Below are 17,869 nucleotides of genomic sequence, written 5' to 3' on the forward strand. Positions count from 1 at the left end.
TAAGTAGCATATAATTCAAAACATCAACTTGATGCGGCTGACCTTACCAAGCCACTCATCATGTACACCGTACACCCACATATATGTGCTGTGCACTTCGAAAATTTTATAACTTTTTAAAAAATAATTGTAGAAACATTAACAAAATAACAAAAAACAACAAATGTTTCTAACAGTACCAGCCCTAGTTGAAGTATTTGCATAGACTGCTCCTATCACACAAGACCTCGAATCAAGACCTCGAATTCGAAAGAGAGAAGAGGCCAAAAGCAGCCTGTTTATTATCATTAAAGAAGTCAGCTGTGGTAAGAGATGGCTTTCGGATGATGATAATTCCTCCTGAAAGTTAAGGTAGTGTTTGGTTGCCTTATTCCGGATGGAATAAGATTTTATTCAAGGAATTATAACCAAACAGCTTCTTATTCTATGGTGGGTCACCCCAGAATTCCTATTCCAATCAATGCACTCTTATTCTGGAATACAAATTCCGTGGTCCCCCATGAAATTTGGTATCTTGCTCTGGTTATTCCCCCCCAACCCCCAGGGTATTCAATGTCATTTGGGTTAAATGATGGGATGGTGAAACCCTCTTTTACCTCTTCCATCTTCTAGCCTTCTCGGTTGCTTGATCTCCTCCCCTCCGTCTCCTCCGCTGCTCCAATGTCCTACAGTCAACTTGTTGCTCAAGGCTATTGATCGCTCTGCCCTAGCAGAGCACCCTCTCGGTCTCTTTGGAAGTTGGTCTCATTTTTCTTCGCACAGTTGTCATACTTAGCCATTGTTCTCAGGTAAAATAAACTTGGTAGCTCTTTCGGGATGATGTTGGATGAAATTTTTTGATGGGATTTCCTTGCTTTGTGAATGTTCTCTGTGAATGATACTGAGAATATTGATTTTTTTGTGAAATTTTTTGATGTTGCCCGATGTCTAAGGATATTCTCTGATGAATTGTTTGATGCTTTGTGAATGTTCTCTAAGTATATCGATTTTTTTGGATTATTTTGCTTTGTGGTGTCCTCTATGGATGCTGTCTGATTTCGATCTTGACTGATGCTCTGTGAATGATACCTATGAATGTTGTGAATCTCCATAAAGGAGATATATTTTTTGTCATCCATTTGTTATGTTTTGGGATGTTCCTGTGCATCCTTTGGATAAAACATTAAATATTATGCTGTAATGATATATGTACTGTCAGCTTTATTGTATTTTCATATATGATGTTGGTTTTTTCTTAGATGAACACCTTACATGAGCTGATAGTCTTTTTGATTGATGAGGATAATTATTGATAAGATATGATAACCACACTCATAAATACTGGTATCATTCGTATCGATGATGCTAGCATGCTGTTGAAGATGCCTTGTCGAATCCATCCATTTTTCGATCATGATCTCATTACAGACATGCTGAGTGGTCATCCAGATAGGGGTTACGATCACTTTATAATAATGAATATAATATCAACCAAACATGCTGAGTGTTCATACTTAGCCAAAAAAACCAACTCATACCTTAAACTTGGCCAAGGGCATTCTTATCTTTTTTGAAAAATTCATCCTCTATTCCTCATGGAATGGAGGCTTATTCCCATATCAACCAAACAGGACTTGGAGTAATACTGTATTAATTGCACTAGAATAAAGGTAGAATACCAGATTTTCTTCCAAACAGAAATCTGGAATAACAAGAGTGAATAGCTATTCACTGAAAATTTATATTTTTATTTCAGAAATAATATTTTGATAACCAAACACTACCTAAGGGAATGGCAAACATTATCTGCTTGTGCTCTGGGAATAAATAGCATCACTAGCGATACCAAATATCCCCAAAACGGCAAACCTTCGAGTCATTTACCCGCCTTATATTCTTTTGATCACCTTGGTAAAAAAAGGATTTCTTGGGCCCTCTACAAATTCCAAGCTGATACAATCATTGAAACAAATGGGGATTAGAGTTGGGCATTACATCACCTTCCAACATTCATCTGTTGTGGTTGAGGTGATGTTGGATGTATGCTCTAAGGGCCAGATTGGCTGATACTTGTAAAATATTCTTTGGGTATAATTTATAATTTGATTTTGATATTAATAAAATTAAGTTATTTTTATTCACATTATGTTTAATAGTATCTATGAATCGTCCACTAGGTTAATAGGTATGATAACATATATTCTCAAGAGTTGAGAATTTGAGACATGTGTTATTATAGTTAATTCATAAATTATTTTCAATCGTAGGATCATCATGAGGATGGTGATCGATCTAGAAGATTGACATATGATCGCTTCCTTCAGATAGATGATTCTTGAATCTATGGTGTGTAGATATCGGAGCGAAAGTACATGTGCTTGTTAAGAATAAAGGTACTAAGCGTGATCATTTACGAACAGTCACAAAAAAATTCATCTTCACATCAGTGACATGTTCATAGCTGCGGTTGTATGTTTAGTTCTCTGATCTAAGGTGCATTGGCCATTTATCTTGAGGGTATTATAGTTTAACTATACTATAACTTGGTCTCTTAGCCATATGGAGCCTTGAGTGTATGTTGGTTGCAGTATGTTTATTGTAGGATTTGGATTGCATCAAGATGGGATCTATCAACCTCTGTAGAAGAGGAGTAGTCCTATGTAGATCATGAGATTGAGTCCATAAGTCCATGGCCATGACACTATGAAAGATAGAAAGGTATTTCTATTGGGTTTCATATTGGATTCGAATCGAATGATTTTATCATATGACAGTGATGAGATTTGACGAGTTAATCTTGACCTCGATCCTGTCGGGACTCACGATAGAGAAATCAGATCATACGATAACTGCACCTAGAGAATTATCTCTCGATTCTACTGGCTTGCTATCATATATTGCTAGATGTCATTGATGGATTGTGAGAACTCACTAGGATCATGATGGATCTATGATTCTTGATAAATATGAGTTGAGATTGTTCCAACTCATTGAAAGGAGTTTCAATGATACTATGATGGAGATCATAGTATATCTGACTATCAGACAAAATTGATCCTATGAGGTCACACAATAAGAGATTTAATCTTAGATTGATCCAATTGAGCTTGTGAAGTCACAATTGGATTAGGATTTGATGAAATCATATTGGGTTTAGTTACACCATAACCCAAATTCTTCTCTGGATTTGGTTCCTTTTTTGATAAGGTTTAAGTCAAGTCAATAGCCTAATCAATTTGGGTATAGGGGGCACAACATTGGGTGCCTTGATGAGATTGGGTCAAGCCAAATTAGTTGGCTCATTTTCCAATTATTCTTCCTAAACCTATCCGTACTTGGCACAGAATTTTTGAAAAGAGATTAGTGGAGCACACGCCTCCTCTCTCCCTTGGAATGTCCTTATGTGCTTGCCACATGGAATTGTGTTGAGGAATGAGAAGGGCACACACCCCTCTCTAATTTTAGCGTGAGGAGGAGGTAGAAAGGGCACACGCCCCCTCTCTCTCTTGCTAAGAAAAGGACAAGTGGCTGCCAAGTCTTGGCGTCCACTTTTCTTTTCTTCTTTGAGGTGATTACATTCTATTTGGACTAGTTTATCTTGAAAAGAAAATCAGAATAAAAGGAAGAATTATTATATGATAATATCCATCCTTTTAAACCCCGATTGGATTTGAATTTGAACTTATGAATGAATTCTATTTAAGAGCTTTCTTTTTAGGTTCAAGGGTTATATGAAAATCTGATTTTCATACACCCTCCTCTTGTCTTCATGCCTACTCTCCCTTTCCACTCTATCCAATGCCCAAGAGTTGGGTGACTGCATTCCTATATACCTAAAGTTGTTAGGCAAATCCCTCTTGTGCTAAGAAAGTCTCAAGAATTGAGATCGAGAGAAGGAGATCAAGAGTTGATCCAGAAAGGCTCTCGAGAAGGATGATCCGAGGTTGATCCCGATGGATACCTATAGAGGTCAGATACTTACGTGGCTCAACCAGCGAACCTTTTTTAGATCCATATTTTTTAGATTGCGGTGTTCATCTAATCGCACAAGATGATGAGATCACCCCTCTCTTTTTACATGCTGATTTTTATTTTATATATTGATGTAAAATATGCTTAATTAATTTGATTTAGATCTATGCAAGGTATGCTAGATCGGTGAAAATTTTTTTAATTCCACTGCATCTGATCTGAACCGATTCGGTGCACCACCTAATCCTTCAACTGGTATCAAAGTCAGATTATTTAGATTATAGATCTAAATCGGATCAAATTTGATTCAGATATGATCTGAAGTTGTGATCAGATTTAAAAAATATTTAGATTAGATCTGAATTTATGCATGCTTAGTTAGATCTAAAAGTATTTTAGATTAAAAGTTTAGCATGCAATAGACTAAATTTGATATATGTGATATATGCATAGATTTAGTCTTATTATCTGACTAACCTAGTACTCTGAGTGGGTTGATCACCAGGCCTGTCCGGTCATAAGAGGAAGTAGGGATTAAAGTTTCTCTCTTATCCATTCGAAGGGTTCTCTTATGACATTTAGGGATATGATGTGGTTATATCCCATGAAGAAGAACAGGGAAAGAAAAAATTTAATTTTCTACAAAATCCTAGATCTAAGATCATAGGTTTTGATTGATTATGATGTATATTTTTGTTGTTTAAATATGAAAAATATTTGTAAATCTAAATTAGAACATTTGTTATGCACGTATGATCTAAAAACCTATGAAATCTGCTAAAACTTGCTGTTGGTATGCCTGCGGAGTCGACTGGAGTCCTGTTCGAGTCGACTCTAGTCCTTAGCAAGTTAACTCCTTTTTTTTGGAGTCGACTTGAGATCTTGTGGAGCCGGCTCGATTTGCTGACGAGCCGACTCAAGTTCTGCAAGCTAGGTAACAAGATTTTTGTTCAAAGAGCTGGTTCGATCTTTGATTCGAGCCGACTCACTATGACGAGTCAACTCGAGTCCACAGCGAGTCGATCCGAGGGTGAGAAGAAAATTTTGAAAATTTTTATATGTGATACAATTAAGTCTAAATTGTTTGGACATCTAATTAGGATCCGTGGACTTAATTAAGAATTAAGAAATAAAATTAAATAGATTTAAAAATTGAGAATTCAAAATCTAAGTCAATTTCATAACATATGGGTTCAGGGTGTGGGTAGCTCAATTAGATCTAGTTTGAGAGATTGATCAAATCGAATCAAATATTGGTTAGGAATGGATTAAATATGCTTATAACCAATCCAAATAGTTGTAGTTTGATCAGATCATTTAACAGCCAGATGTTATCGATCAACTTAAGACCTAATTCGACTTAATAGTTTGAGCTCGTATTAATAGGCTAACCTGATTAATTCTAATCAACCAATTGGCATCTAAGGTAAGTACATAGATGATGGTTCTTTAATTGATTCCATTGTCTAACCGGATCAATTCATTGGTGTTTAAGAAAAGCAATGGGGGGACCCCCACACATCTTAACTTATCTGACCATTTTGATGTTGGAATTTCATGATTTCATGCATGCAAAAATAGTCAAAATGAGTATGCAATGAAATTTAAAATTTTTAGATTAAATCTAATTAAATCTAAGTATGCATAAGATCAAATCTTAAAAATATAAACAAGATCATCATATGTAAGATAGAATTCAGATATAAAAATTAAATAAAAAAAATAAATAGAAAACATATCTTGGCACAGATCAATCTTCACTACGAACTGATAATCATGGATATTTTTCGAATGTCCTTATAGCTGCATAAGCATCCGACCTCTACGGATATCCACACGAGAGTTTGATCTGATCAAAAGCTTATTGATCTTATTGGGGTGCTAGCTTCCTTGCAAAGATCACATCTTGATGGTTGAAAATCTTCTTTTCTCTCAAGATATTTTTAGAAAAGAAGAAAAAATAGGAGGATGATGATCTCTACGCTAGAGATCATAAGAAGAATCCTTTTTTCTTTTTTCTTCCTATAATCTATGCACCAAATCTCTACACTGGAGATGTAGAAATTTTTGTCCAACTCTTGGACAAAGAGGAGAAAAAAATTCATATCCAAACAAGGATAAAAGAGAGAGAGATGTCCTAACAACCAACCTTTGGTTGTTTGTAAAGAAGAAGGGATAAGAACCATACCTCACGCCCCTCCTTTCATGCTGTGCACTCCCCTCCTTTTCTTCTATTTTTCTCACGCATCTTCTCTAGTTTTTGGCATCCATAAACTGATCACATCAGGTTATCCAATGCCACATAAGGTCCCTTGTTTAAATAGAGAGAGGAGATTGAGTTTGGGTAGGAGATAAGAGTCCAAATTCCTTTGGACTCTAGGAACTTTATGCCACACACATCCCTTTATTTTGTGCGCCCCATATCATATGGAAATAAGAGAGATTCCATGGATTATTACATGCTAAAAAGGGAGAGGGGGTGTGGAAAAATATGGCATCCAATCTGGTTGGTGTGGGGCTTTCTTATATGCATAGAGAGGAGGAGTTTCAATCTCATGGGACTCTTCTTTTAAGTGACTGATTTAAACCAATTTAAACTCTAACCAATTCTAATCATATTAAGAATTGATTAGATCCAAATAGATAGAAATTCAAATCAGATTTGAAGCCCAAACTATTTAGATTAGGTGTCACTTAATTAGAGAAGGAGTCTTAATCCTTTTAGACTCTCTCTTGGTGCTTAAGTTAAACTCAATTTAATCCTAATCTAATTAGGATTTGATGCACCCATAAAAATGAGTATTCCTAGTCCAAATAGAAATTCAAATATTCTTATTTAGATCCTAATCTAATTAAAAATTGAGTCAAATCCAAATCTTAATTCAATTAAGAATGAATCTCTCATGCTATTTGGTTATCTCATAACCCAATTAGGTTTGATCAAATCAAACCCATGTCAAGTTAAATTAAATCTAATTTAATTAGACTTGATACAAGTCCCATAGCTCAATCAAATTGAGCCAATTAGCAATCCAATTGCTAATTCATCCTCCTATAACTCACTAACTCTTTAGTGAGTTACTTAATGCAACTTTTGCATTGGATTAATCATCAATCAAATTGATAATCAAATCCTATCATGATTCATAATCGTAATTCAACCATCTGATCAGTTGAAAGTCTCTTTGTGTATGACCCCATAGATTCTATTCTGTTTGGTAGTGAGATATATTGCGATCTCTATCACAATATCATTGAAACTCTTTTCAATGGATTGAAATCATTCTAACTCTGCCCATCAAGGATCATCGATCATCAAGATGATGCTCGTGAGTCTCACAATCCATCGGTGACACTTAACAGTATGTAGTGGCAACCTAGCAGAATAAAAAGTGATGAATCTCTAGGTGTAGTTAACGTATGATATAGTCCCTCTATCGTGAGTCCCGATCAGATGGCAGGTCATGGATAAATCTTCAAATCTCATCATCGGTCATATGATAGATTCAATCAGTTCGAGTCCATATGTGATTATCATGAAAACTCTTTTTCATTAATCACACTGCTATGACCATAGACTTAAAGACTCAGCTTCTTAAATCTTATAGGACTACTCCCTTCTGCTAAGATCGATAGATTCCATCTAGGTTCACATCCTACTTTTATAGTGGATCAACTGTCGCCAACATCCACTATAAGAGCTCATTGAGATCTATATTTATATGTCAGTCAAACTCCAGCAGTCTCACTGCGAGCAGCTGTAACATCACAAGTCAAAGGACCAGTCATACAACTGCAGCATCGAGAAAGTCACTAACGAGTGAGCAGACATCTATGTGACTTTTCATGTTGGTCACGCTCAGTGCTAGTTATTCTCTAACAATCACCTGCACTCTCGCTCTAGTGTCTTTACACCGTAGACTCAAGACCCATATATCAGAAGAAAGCGATTCGTGTATTGGTCTATCTGGATCAATCACCATTTTCATGATAATCCTATGACCAGAAAAAATTTAGGAATTAACCATCAATGACACATATCTCAAATTCTCAATTTTTTAAAAATATGTGTCATCATCTTGTTAATTTCTTGGATGATTCGTGGACACATAAAATATAAATAGTAATATAAATACCCATAAAATATAAAAATATATCTTAAAAATATAATATGCGTCAGCTAAGCTTGACTTCTAGGGCATACATCCAACAATCTCTCATTTGTACTAAAGACAATCTATCATGTATCAAGCCCCATCTTCACAAGACAGGCTTTAGTCTCTAGCTAGCTAAGTGACTTACCAGTGCGTTATCTACATCTTATGTAGAGTTTGCTCTTTGCACCTCTATATATTACTACTTGAGGTAGTCACGTGTTCTACTGTTTTATGTACTTTAGTATCTGGTGAGACCTAAGCTCCTTAGCAAGGGCTATGGTGCCATTGTCTTTGTAGTATAGTATCATAGTATCTGATGGTATGACATCTAATTTTGCAACTAATATTAAAATTAGAATGCATCCTACACATCTACAGTGTACTCGACTTCCATCAATCGATTATTTAGAATCCTTTCAAGATATCAACATGATTACACCCATGATGTAGACATTCTATCATCAACGATAGATATAAAATTTAAATTAGTGTATCCTCCCACTCTTAGCTTTGATCTTTCTCTAAATTAAGACAAATCCTGAGTTCTTCTCAAGAGCTTAAGGATGTTTTCACAGCAATTCAGTGCTCTTAGCCTGGATACAACTGATATCTACTCGTGACATTCACAGTATTAACTATATCAGTTTAAGTACATTATATGGCATATATATATGCCCAAAAAGATATCAGACCTCTCTTCGAGATTTCTATGCTGAACTCTTTCAGCATCTACTCTCTGTACTTTATATGTGAAAACACAAACATCCAATTCACTATCTTTATAGATCTTTAGGACACTTGCTTTATATTTTTCATGGAGAATTCTATATTCAATCATATTTTAATCGATGTAAGTATTGGACACTCCTACTGACCCTTTTGGAAACATGTAGTTCCTCATATCTGATCAAACAATTTGATCATATCATCAAAATGAATGTTCCAACTGCAAGATTATTTCAGACTTTGTGATCTCATATCACGAGAAGTAAAATTATGAGCCACTCCATATAGAAATCTTCAAAAGATATCTGATCAGAAAAGCTAATTCATATTCTTTTCTTGGAGTCAATGTCAAACATCGCCTCATAGTAGGTTTTGGGATCATCTCTATGTTCCCAATCTTCCATGAGAAATGATTTTCTCTACATCTTCTGTTAAGCATACCCAAGTACCTTTCAAGAGGATTGGATATCCTACTATGTGTATGAGGTGGAGGAGGAATATACATCTACTGGCTCATCAAGAATAGATTCTTTAGGTCTTATAGCTCGCTGCTCATCAGAGACACTCTCTTTGAGCTTAACCTTCCTCCCACTGCTTCATCTTGGTTAAATAATTTTTTAAGAAGATAGCATGTCAGGTCACAATCATATTATAATCCTTTCAGAAGGTAGTATCCTAAACTCTTTTAGGATGAGCTTTATAGACCTATCCTCTAACATATTTGCCCACTGTCTTTGATACAGATTGGTCATCTTTGAATCTTGAAATAATTAAGATTCAGTCCTCACCATGTCATATCTTATACGGTGTGATAGAAACAGATTTAGAGAGAACCCAATCCCATGGAAATAAAGCATATCTCTAAAGAAACAAAATAAATCAGTGAATTACATCATGGACCAGATCATATCTCATATAGTTCCATGACTCTTCTTATCTCGTTGAGCTGAGATGTACTAAGAGGGATCCAATATAAAACTATATCATTTTATGAGATAATCAAAAAATTTCTTTCTTTGATATTGTATCCTCGATCTGATCAAAATATCTTTAGAAAATTTTTGATTTATTTCTCTACTTTACATCTGAATTCTTTGAATCTTTCAAAAATTTTAGATTTATATCTCATATACTTACCTATACCATGACTGCTCATCGATAAAGGTAATGAAGTAGAGACAACTCCTTTGTTAGCACATCATATGGGCTATACATATCAAATGTATATAAGAATAGGTATCTCAGTGGTCTTTTTTTTTTTATCCCACAAGAGTAGTTTGGTCATATTTTCTCAAAGAGATGATGCACAAACTAGATATGACTCAACAGTCAATGAGTCCAAAAGCCCATATTTTTTTAGTTTGTTAATCATTTCTTCTCCAATATGACTTAGCCTAAGGTTCTATATATACTTAAGATTTATCTCAATTTTGGATCTCTCAGATCCAATGGCATTCACTGCTTGCTCAATTAAGTTCACAGATGCATCACCATGAAAATGATAGAGACTATTTCTAAAGACTAAATCTAAACGATAATCACAAAAGATAGATACCCATGGCGATAGTAGCAACTCTTGCCCTATTGTCAATTTTAAAGGTTACTTCCTCAGCCCTCTATCTTTCCATCAACTCTATATAAAATCACTAGAGTCTATAGCTCAACTGGGAGAAGAAAAAATTATAAGGATAGTATTGAGCAATTTCGACATACCTACTCTAGGCGTGTCTTTGTTTCTTTAGGTTCTCTAAGTATTTACCTCTGAACTCTTTCAAGGTTCTTTTGTTACCAACACTTTGAGCAATTCAGATAAAATATCAAGATGATCTTTTATATGGTAGTTTATCATAAACTATCTATATAAACTAAACAAAAATTGCAGGATCAAATCTATAAGCAATTCTTTATGTATGGTCATGTTGAGCTTTTTAAGCTCCTTAATGTTCTTGATCATTATCAAATAACGATCATAGGCTAACTGCCCATCACACATCACATGCGCTGTGTGACTCTGATCACCTCACAATACTTGTAGATGAATCAATATATCGTTGGCAGTGAACATGTACTCATGCATATATTGGAGTTTATCTAACATGGACTTTAACATATAGCACTTATTTTTACTGATATTGTCCATCCACTCATCAAGTATAGCTCGTTGACTTTGGATTGGATATGTTGTTAACATCAGAATAATTTGATAGAGAACATTGCTTAATTTTTTAAAATTAAGAATAATTCTTAGGTTTGTGAGCCATTCTTGTAATTGGATTTGGTTAATCGGTTGATATCTATGATTTGAGCTGGAGGATTGAAAGCTGACACAATGAATAGCAGAGAGCAAAGATTTTAGTTAGATATTTATACTTATTTTATAATTTATTCTAAAAATTTTTATATACAAAAAGAGACTCCCATTATTTTATCAGATCTTCCATACTCTCCAGATGGAGAAACGAAAATCCTAACATGACAACTGAGTTTCTAGTGGGTGTTGCGGTCCCACCGATGCCGTGCACCTCACCTAACAGTTATTGGTAACACGAACAAACACTGATGCATGGATAACTCTTTACCCAGGTGCTTCTTTAAGCATATTGTAGCTATTTGATCTCTAAGTCATGTGGGCTCACCTAACAGTTATTGCCCATATTTTTTAGTTAAGTCAGACCCACCATTCACAAGCAGGTGCAAAGCCATCATTGGATCTCTCACCTAATAGTTATTGGACCCAACCTCATTTTTATCCTGGAATAACTCTTTGCTAATAGAGTGGTTGCGTATTTTCGATACAACTGAACCACTGTGATCAGTCGAGAACAATCAATATCGATAGTACGTCCGTACATCTACAACGATGGAAGACTATTGGACTTAATATTTATGAAGAGATTTTAGATTAAGATCTCATCTAATCAGTCATCATATGACTGATCTAATTGACATGGGCTAAATCAAATCGCCAAGCAACCATATTTGAGCCTCAATCTTTTAAATTGGCCAGATAAGTGAAGATTGGTAGGAGTCCTCCTATTGCTTTCTTTAGACATCAATAAATTGGTCAGATCAACAAACGAAATTAATTAAATAATCACCTTTCAATTACTTGTCTTAGACACCAATTGGTTAATTGGTCCAAATAGGTTAGCTTAGATGAATCAGATTCGAGCCATAGGATCGAATTAGGTTCTTAGGTTAATTGATTCTACATATGTGGTCAATCGATTTGATTGACAATAATTGTATAATCTTAAGCTCTATTGACCTCACCCTAATCAACACTTGACTTAGTTTGATCAACTGTTAAATCAATTTAGACCCAATATGATCAAATCAGAAATCCTAGATATAATCAAATTACATAACCTAATTTGATCTATCCATAATCAATCTTTCATGTACAAACATTAATTTTAGATCTAAATTTTTTACATAAAAAATATATTTTGATCTTAAAATAATTTTAGATAATACATATAAACATATATTATATACATGAATAAGTTCAGGTCATAGAAATAAATTTTAGTCCTAAATATACTTTCATATATTATATATATAAATCAAAATAGATTTCGAAACTCTTTTCAGATCTAAATAACAAAATATATATCACATATATGTTAAAAAATTAGATCTAAAATTTTATTTAATTAAAAATTTTAACATCATTCTAGGACAACTATACAGCATAACAAGTTATGCCAAGGCAACCTTATGTCAGAACGATATCAAAAACTTTTAGATCTAAAATTTTTCTCTACAGATTTCAGATCTAAATCTTAATCTCATACATATGATGTGGCTCTGATACTACTGTTAAAATTTTATAGTTTCATGCATGCAAAAATAATCAAAATGAGTATGCAACGAAATTTAAAAATTTTAGATTAAATCTAATTTAATCTAAGCATGCATAAGATCAAATCTTAAAACTATAAATAGGATCATCATATGTGAGATAGGATTTAGACATAGAAATCAAATAGAAAAAAATAAATAAAGAATACATCTTGGCATGGATCAATCTTCATCATGAACTGATTATCATGGATATCTTCCGATGGTTCTTTGTAGCCACATAAGCGTCCGACCTCTATGGATATTCACATGAGACTTTGATGTGATCAGAAGCTTATTGATCTCACCGGAGTGCTAGCTCCCTTGCAAAGATTGCATCTTGATATTTGAATTTTTTTTTTCTCTCAAGACACTCTTAAAGAAGAAGAAAAAGTAAGAGAATGATGATCTCTACGCTAGAGATCATGAGAAGAATCTTTTCTTTTTTTTTCTTCCTATAACCCTGACCAAATTTCTACACTAGAGATGTAAAAATTTTTGTCCAACTCTTGGACAAAGAGGAGAGAAAAATCTATGTCCAAACAAGGATAAAAGAGAGAGAGAAATGTCCTAACAACCAACCTTTGATTGTTTGTAAGGAAGAAGGGATAAGAACCATACCTCACGCCCCTCTTTTCCATGCACTCCCCTCCTTTTCTTCTATTTTTCTTACGCATCTCCTTTGGTTTTTGGCATCCATAAACTGATCACATCAGGTTAGCCAATGCCCTATAAGGTCTCTTGTTTAAATAGAGAGAGGATATTGAATTTGGGTAGGAGAAAAGAGTCCAAACTCCTTTGGACTTTAGAAATTTTATGCTGCACACATCCCTTTATTTTGTGTGCCCTATATCACATGGAAATAAGAGAGATTCCATGGATTATTACATGCTAAAAAGGGAGAGGAGGCATGGAAAAATATGGCATCCAATTTGGTTGGCGTGGGGCTTTCTTATGCGCATGGAGAGGAGGAGTTTCAATCTCATGGGACTCTTCTTTTAAGTGACTGATTGAAATCAATTTAAATTATAACCAATTCTAATCATATTAAAAATTAATTAAATCCAAATAGATAAAAATTTAAATCTAATTTGAAGCTTAAACTATTTAGATTAGGTGTCACCTAATTAGAGAAGGAGTCCTAGTCCTTTCGGACTCTCTTTTGATGCTTGAGTCGAACTTAATTTAATCCTAATCCAATTAAGATTTGATGCAATCATGAAAATGAGTATTTCTAGTCTAAATATAAATTCAAACATTCTTATTTAGATCCTAGTCTAATTAAGAATTGAGTCAAACCCAAATCCTAATTCAATTAAGAATGAATCTCTCATGTTATTTGGTTATCTCATAACCCAATTAGGTTGGATCAAATCAAACCCATATCAAATCAAATTAAATTTAATTTAATTAGACTTGATATAAGCCTCATAGCTCAATCAAATTGAGCTAATTAGTAATCTAATTGTAAATTCATCTTCTTATAACTCACTAACTCTTTAGCGAGTTACTTAATATAACTTTTACATTGGATTAATCATCAATCAAATTGATAATCAAATCCTATCACGATTCATAATCATAATTTAATAATCATAATTCAACCATCTGATCAATTGAAAGTCTTTTTGTGTGTGATCCCATAGGTTCTATTTTGTTTGATAGTGAGATATATTATGATCCCTATCACAATATCATTGAAACTCTTTTCAATGGGTTGGAATCATTCCAATTGTGCCCATCAAAGATCATCGATCATCAAGAGGATGCTTGTGGGTCTCACAATCCACTAGTGACATCTAGCAGTATGTAGTGGCAATCCAGCAGAATAAAAAGTGATGAATCTCTAGGTGTAGTTAATGTATAATACAATCCTTCTATCATGTGTCCCGACCAGATGACAGATCATGGATAAATCATCAAATCTCATCATCGGTCATATGATAGATTCAATTAGCTCGAGTCCATATGTGATTATCATGAAAATTCTTTTTCATTAATCATACTGTTATGGCCATAGACTTAAAGACTCAACTTTTTAAATCCTATAGGACTACTTTCTTCTGTTAGGATCGATACATTCCATCTAGGTGCACACCCTACTCTTATAGTGGATCAACTATCACCAACATCCACTATAAGGGCTCATTGAGATCTATATTTATGTGTCAGTTAAACTCCAGCAGTCCACTGCGAGCAGCTGTAATACCACAGGTCAAAGAATCAGTCATACAACTGCAGCATCGAGAAAGTCACTAACGAGTGAGCAGACATCCATGTGACTTCTCGTGTTGGTCATGCTCAGTGTTAGTTATTCTCTAACAACCACATACACTCTCGCTCTAATGTCCCTATACTGCAGACTCGAGATCCATTTGCCCAAAGGAAGTGATTTGTGCACTGGTCTATTTGGATCAATCACCATCTCCATGATGATCCTATGATCAGGAGTAATTTAAGAATTAACTTTTTGGATGATTCATGGATATATAAAATATGAATAGTAATATAAATATTCATAAAGTATAAAAATATATCCTAAAAATATAATATGCATCAGCCAAGATTGGCTTCTAGGGCATATATTCAATATTTGGAAGATTATGTTTTGTTTTAGGTTACTTTATTGAACTCGAGCTAGCCTATGCCACTAAGTTAGTCATAACCATTATGACTAATTAAAGAATAGACCTAAATTATATTTTTCTAATAAAATATTAAGTATAGTGGTCTTTCACCGTTGTAGCTGTGCATGCTCTTTTCGGGATTGATTATTCTCAATTGGATACAGTGGTTCAATTGCACTGAAAAGATGCAACTATGACTATTAAGCATGAGATGCTGTAGAGTGGAGATGGAGTTGGACTCAATATTTTGGATACGGTGAAAGTCTCAATGACAGATTCATTTCGTGCAAATGGTGGATCTGACTTAACTAAGGAGTGGGCCAATATTCTGGACACAGTGAGGCTTCATAAATTAGAGACCGAAGATGGCGGTATCATGTTTGGAGAATCATTGATAAGAGTTATCCACTTATTGGTCGATCCATCATCAATAACTGTTAGGTGAGATGATGAGTCAATTTGTGAGACCGCAGCACCCACTAAAAATTTTTGATCATGGAGGTTTTCGTATCTCTATTCGGAGAGTGTGGAGATCTGAAAAAAATAATAAAAGATCTAATTTATTTTTAAAATAAAATTTTTAAAATAAATTGATTAAGTCAATTATAAAATATAACTAGAAACTTTGACTCTCTACAGAAATAATGTCTGCTTCAAATCTCCTTGTCAGGATCCTAGAAATCAATAGATTGATTGGATCAAATTTTAAGGATTGGCTTTGAAATTTAAAAATTATTTTGAGTTCTGAGAAATTGATCTATATCCTTGACTAGGACCTTCTCACTTTACCGGTCCATTCGATCGCTAATCAGAGAGCGTCTCATAAGAAGTGGTTGGATGATGACAACAAGGTTAGGTGCTACATATTGACATCAATGTCTAACGAATTGCAACGTCAATATGAGAACATGAGGACTGCCAGGCAAATATTGGTTTACCTACAAGAGTTGTATGGTGAATAGAGTCGTGCAGCTCACTACGAAGTGTCCAAGTGACTCTTCAAAGCTAAAATGCATGATGGGCAGTCGATCCACGATCATTGTTTGACAATGATCAAAGACCTTGAAGAGCTTGAGAAGCTTGATATGTCCATGGATAAGGACTTATAGGTTGATCTCATTCTACAGTCCTTGACTGATTCATATGGGTAGTTTATTATAAACTTTCATATGAATAAGATCTAGTCCATCATCTATGAGTTGGTCAACATGCTGATCACTATTGAGGGTACCTTGAAGAGTTTAAGGAGCTTTGTGCTTGCTATGGAGCAGATTTCTTCTAAGAGAAAGTCTACTGAGAAGAAGAAAAAATTTGTGAAGAAGCAGAAGGTAGAGAGAAAGAAGAAGAACAAGAAGGAAATGCTGAAGAAGAAAGCCGTCGAGAAAGGAAAGTATTTCCATTGTGATGTTGACGGCCATTGGAAGTGGAACTATCCTGCTTACTTGGCGGGGCTAAAGAACAAGAAGGAAGGACCTTTTGAAGGTATGCTTGTCATATAAACAAACTTGACAGTTTCTTTTATATCCAGTTGGATGCTTGACTCTGAATCTAGTGCTCATCTATACACTTCTTTGCAGGATCTTGAGAATAACAGAAGGTTGAGGGATGGTGAAATGATTCTACGTGTCGGGAATAGAGCAAAAATTACTGCTGTGACTATGGGAATGTACCATCTTCGACTACCCTTAAAGAATATTTTGTTGTTGAGAAACTGTTATTTTGTACTTGCTACGAGCAGAAATTTAATTTCTATATCTTGTTTAACGTAGGAAGACTATATAATTAGTTTCTTTAAAGACCACTATACTATTTATTTGAAAAATAATAAAATTGGAAGTGGTTTCCTTATCAATGGTCTTCTTCAGTTACATGTTGATGTATCTGTTAATTATGTTGAGCAAGATATGAATGTCATAGGTTCTAAACGTCCTAGAGATAACGTAAACGAAAAGCATAAGTGGCACCTAAATCTAGATCATATTGGAGAAGACATGACTAACAGATTGAAAAAAATCAAATTTTTGGATTCGTTGACTTTTGAGTTATATCTGGTTTGGGAATTATATTTTCAAAAAAAAAATGATCAAGCTTTCCTTCGTAGGACTTGGGAAAAGGACCACAGAAATACTAGCTCTGGTACATTCTAATGTTTGTGGCCCATTCGATGTGCTAGCCAGAGGAGATTTTTCTTACTTCATTACTTTTACTGATGATTTTTCACGATGTGGATATGTGTACCTTGTGCATCATAAGTCTAAAATTTTTAAAAAATTCAAAAAATTCAGACATGAAGTAGAGAAACAAATCAAAAAGTTTCTTAAAATTCTTCAATCAGATCGAGGAGGTGAATACCTTAGTAAAAATTTTTTGAATTATCTTAAGGAGTATGGCATAGTTTCACAGTGGACTCTACCTAGAACGTCTCAACTCAACGAAATTTCAGAATGAAGAAATTAGACCTTATTAGATATCATTCGTTCTATGATGAGCATCATAGATCTTTCTATTTTTCTTTGGATACATAGCCTTTTGACTGCCATTTATGTATTGAATAGAGTTTCATGT

General features: G+C 34.4%; 1 long non-coding RNA gene across 1 annotated transcript; it reads left to right on the forward strand.

Moving 5' to 3' along the window:
- Positions 1-549: 549 nt before the first annotated feature.
- Positions 550-17,588, forward strand: LOC140855434 (uncharacterized). Its single transcript, XR_012138365.1, has 3 exons — positions 550-788; positions 16,576-16,786; positions 16,882-17,588. It is a non-coding gene; the product is annotated as an uncharacterized lncRNA (long non-coding RNA).
- Positions 17,589-17,869: the final 281 nt, after the last annotated feature.

Source organism: Elaeis guineensis, chromosome 2 (genome assembly GCF_000442705.2).
Source record: "Elaeis guineensis isolate ETL-2024a chromosome 2, EG11, whole genome shotgun sequence".
NCBI classification, from domain to species: domain Eukaryota; kingdom Viridiplantae; phylum Streptophyta; class Magnoliopsida; order Arecales; family Arecaceae; genus Elaeis; species Elaeis guineensis.